Source organism: Cannabis sativa, chromosome X, assembly GCF_029168945.1.
Source record: "Cannabis sativa cultivar Pink pepper isolate KNU-18-1 chromosome X, ASM2916894v1, whole genome shotgun sequence".
Lineage (NCBI taxonomy): Eukaryota > Viridiplantae > Streptophyta > Magnoliopsida > Rosales > Cannabaceae > Cannabis > Cannabis sativa.
The window spans coordinates 77,189,892-77,194,935 of record NC_083610.1 but is presented as its reverse complement, the minus strand read 5'-3'; the positions used below and the strand labels follow the sequence as shown (position 1 = coordinate 77,194,935).

At 25.7% G+C, this 5,044-nt stretch overlaps 1 long non-coding RNA gene across 1 annotated transcript; it reads right to left on the bottom strand.

The window, feature by feature from the left end:
• Positions 1-3,348: 3,348 nt before the first annotated feature.
• LOC133032497 (uncharacterized) lies at positions 3,349-4,696 on the bottom strand. The gene is made up of 3 exons (XR_009685132.1): positions 4,510-4,696; positions 3,799-3,862; positions 3,349-3,398 (listed from the first exon to the last, which is right to left on the bottom strand). It is a non-coding gene; the product is annotated as an uncharacterized LOC133032497 (long non-coding RNA).
• Positions 4,697-5,044: the final 348 nt, after the last annotated feature.

Sequence of the window (5,044 nt, the reverse complement as noted above, 5' to 3'; positions counted from 1 at the left end):
ATCTAATAATATTAATACACCTGTAGGGATTTCAATATATCATAATGAATCAATATTTATTTAAACTCATATATATTATATGACATTGAACTTCAGGTTCAAGTTCAATACTTATGAACTTAATTTATTTCTAAGAATGAGTCATATGTGTATAATTAGAAATACATAAATTTATACATTTTGTAAATCCATGATCATATGATCTTATCAATAAGAAACTTTGCAATAAAAATCTAACAATGGCTCAAGATTGTTAAAGAAATATAATTTAAATATATTTTCTATGTGAAAATATATGCATATTCTTCCTTTGAGCCTTATAAATTAACAATGAGAAGAATCTTCTTGTTCTTCAACAAAAGTTAGTCAAATTCTTTGAAAATTTATTGCATATGATTGATCATGTTAAAATAACTCAATTCATGAACTTCAGGTTCATTATAATTTTTATTTCAATGAAACTTTCATAAGGTAATGTAAAATTACTACAACATATAAGTAATCATTACAAGTTTTATTTTTATATACACGAATAATATAATTATATTATTCTCCAAAACATATAAACTCTTCAAGAGTCACAATTATGTTTATCAAACTTTATATTTATTCAGGAATCACTATCATCAATTCAATGATGTGTATAATTTAAAAGATACATGACAACTTTATCATATTATTGTAATGGTCATATAGATATAACCATAATATATAATTCATTTTTCCTAGTATCTTTCTAACAAGTCATCTAATTTATTAATAGACCATTCATCAGTCTAATTATCATGACTTAATATATTATATATTTAAATGTACAATCAGTACATATAATAAGTTATTTCTTATCACTTTCATAACTAGATAAAAGTTATACATCTAGGTACATACAAAGATATATTTTACTATTCTAAGTAGCAATTGTATGTAAGAATTTTTTAGGAAGCTTTTCAAATAATCATTTTGTGATTCTTTATCACTTTGATTATATTAGATCACTAACAAATATTAGTAAATTATATATCCACTTTTGGGAATATGCAAACTGAATTAAATAGTAACTGTACATATACATATCTTGTACCAACAATAGTTTGAAACTATTGATTTCAAGAAATAATAAAATATGTATATATTAATTTGCTTCTGGCATTACTAATATATGTGAAATCTATATTCTTTGAAATAGAATTTCATGTCTATTCATTCTCTTCAGGGAATGATATTTAAATATTCTAAGTGTACAATAAATTTGTACAATTCACATTCTATTCAATAATCAAATATACTTTTATCTTGATTATAAGTGTTTCCGTACTACAGGTACGAGACTACTATTATTCAATTCCACACATGATATATAGATTTTATGCACTTTGATTGTGTGTGGTATCTCATCTTTTGGTTGTTTCCACTTTCTTCTAGAAATATTTGAGTAATACATAATGTCATCGATTATTTAAAATTATTGCATTCACTTCAGGGAATGACGTTGAACAAGTAGAACATTATTATAAATTTCTTAAAAATTTATTACTTGTTCATCCATTAAAATATAAGAAATTATTCAGCAATTTCTTTTACAATATTTCAAAGAATATATATGAATACAGTTTTTGCATAATCTCCAAGATGTATGCAAAATTTGATCTTTAATATATGTCACATGCCATAATTTCCAACATTGCAAGTAATAACAATGTATAATAACATGACTAATACGAATAATCTTTAAAAGTAATTGACTTCAATTCGTATCATTATTTGCAGGGAATGATGAACAATAAATACATGCCTCATGTATTTAAATAACATTAGTCATGCTCATTGTTATTCTTGTACTTTGATGTTTCAATGTAATTTTCTTAACATTCTCTTTTTTTTCTTGGTATTCAAAACCCTCTATAAAATTGCATCAATAATAATCATTTTTAATGATTCTTTAGTTGTATTCACATAAATACAATATTTTTTTTCGACAAATATAAAATATTTACTTCAAGAAATATTTATCGAAATCTATATCGATATTAGATTACTTTTCATTATCCTCAAAGGATACAAGAACATATACATATATAAATATGTATTCATCTCTTTCATAATATATTCGTCAACTATATGATGAATATTACGTTTGCATAATCTTCAAGATATATGCAAGATTTTATTAAGGATGTATAATCATCAGGATATATGCAAGATTTTACTGATGATACATAATCTTCAGGATATATGTATAATTTATACAGATTTTTTCTACTATATCATATGCACACATATATTGTAAATATTATAAATGATATGAACATAATATATATATGAAATCAATAATAAATATATAAACACTACTACAAAATTGGGCTTTAGAGGCGGTTTTTAAGGGCTTTCAGCGTCGGTATTGGCGAAATTCGCTACCGACGCTATTCCGGGTGACGCTAAAGGGTTACAAACAACCGACGCCATAGGACCCACTATGGCGTCGGTTATTCATAATAGCAGACGCCATAGGGGTCCTATGGGCGTCGGTTGTTTCATATAACCGACGCCATAGGACCCCTATGGCGTCGGTTATTATGAAATAACCGACGCCATAGGGTCTTCCTATGGTTTTTTTTTTCAGCTTCCAATTTTGTATTTTAGCATAATTTATATATATTATTTTATTATTAATATAATTAAATTAAGTATAAATTATATATAATAACCATAAATACAAATTAAATTGAAAAGTTGAATAAATACACATCTACATTACTCTAAGTGTTTGTATATTAGCTATCTTTTTATTAATATTTTATATTATGTGTTTATATTTTTGTAGTATATTAGTATATTTTTATAATTTTTTTTAATATATTAGTATCATTTTTGTAGTGTATTGTATTTTTGTAGATAAAGGGTTAAAATTTGCATGAAATTTTTAAAAAACTTTGAACATTATTAATAACTTTTGATCCGGTTGTCCGCTTGAGGCGTTTTTTTTTTTTTTTTTTTTTTGAACTTGGGTATTTTTTTGTGTTTTATTTTGCTATTTTACTTAACATAAACTAATAGAATTCTTATTTTAAGTATTAGAATTAATGTTTATAATGTATTTGTTAATTCTAGTGTGTTTTGGTATATTGGTAAAAACTTATCAATCTATCCTTTTGGTCACAAGTTCAAATCCCAATATAGACCTTTTTTGTATTTTTTTTTATAGCTTACTATATCTATCCTTAGCACTCAACAATATATATCCTATGTATTACATCAATATTATTCTAAAATTACTTTAAGCATTTAAAGATTATCTAAATATATATGAAAAATATTCTTATAAAAGTAGGTTAAAGAAAGCATACCTTATACCAAAAATTTTGTATTTGTCTTCTGATAAAGTCACTTCCGATAAAATCCTAACAACCAAGTTTAAGAGAAATTAAAATCAAATATTATCCTAATTTTCTTTTGAAATTTCGGCAGCATAACGACTATAATTGAACGTTTCCGAAAAATTCAAACCTATTAATAACAACAAAACACAATTCAAAACAATATGAAATAATCACAACAACATTTAGCAATATTAAAATTTACCACCCATTAAATTGCACGGTACATGTATTCACGAACCTACTTCACTAAGGATGAATATTGAAGATATTCAAACTCATCTAACATGCATATTATTTCACCCATCGATCGGCGCATTACAATATATTACAGAACCTACTTCACTACGTATGAATATTTAAGATATTCAAACTCTACTAAGCATTCATAATTAATTTATAATAAAATTTAGTGAGTGTATACCTCGAGCTAACTAGAAACCGATCAATACCAAATAAGTCAGATCCTTGCAAATTGACCTCACAACCTACAACAGAAAGAAATACTACAAAATTATAATTTTTTTTATTTAGCTACTTACTAGTTATATAATTTATGAGTATTTAGTTACTAACTAGTTAATTTATTACTAACTAGTTAAAAATACATGAATAGAATGAAAATTAGTAACTTGCTAAGTAGTTGTAATTAACTATCTACTAGCTACTAAAAAAAATAAAAACACATGATTAAAATTGAAAATAGAAAAAAATTGATACAAAATAGAGTTAATTTTTAAACTTTTGTTTCTAAACTAATTTTTTAGAAAACAATTTCTAAACTTTTATTTTAATACTCTCTTATCTCATTCTCATTCACAATATTTAACAAAACTATTTGTTTAAAATACTCAATATATACATATACAATATATAAAATACTCTCCTATTTATCTCATTTCTCATTCACAATACATACACACACAATACATATTCAATACAACACAAAATACATACATATATACTCTCCTATATCACATTTTTCATTCACAATATATATACACACAATACATTTCTCATTCACAATATATACACACAATACATATTTAATAATATAGAAAAACCCTAAAAAAATTTATAAAATAAAAAATAAAGCAATGTTCAGTACTAAAATTAGTAGAAATTAGATTTATACCTTAATAGACGTTGAAATACAATGTTTTCTCCACTAAAAACGGTGGCCGGAGGTATAACCACCACCACCACTACCTCTACCTTCGGTTTACCCTAAAAAATGAGGAAAAATGTGATCTTTTCAGGTATATAGTTTTAGGTATGAAAAATAGAAGATTTAGAAACAAAAATGAGCTAAAATGGTGAAAAAATGGTGAAATGAGGGTGGTTTTTCGTGGTGGTTGGCGGAGAGGGTTTGGGGTTCTCTGTTTTGGGGGTTTCGGGTTAATTTGGTCGAATGAGGAAGATGATGGGGCAGGCTAGGGTTATAAACCCTTTAGGCGTCGGTTTTTTTAGAAATAGCAGAAGCGCCATAGAGGACACCTATGGCGTCGGTTATTTCCAAATAGCAGAAGCAGCCGTGATAATGGTGTCAAAATCCCTTCCAAAAAATTCCAACCCTATGACGTCGGTTCTTTAATATTTGCTGAAAAAAAGTGCCTCTAAAAGCTTGGTTTGTAGTAGTGAAAAACATATACATACATATATAATATATA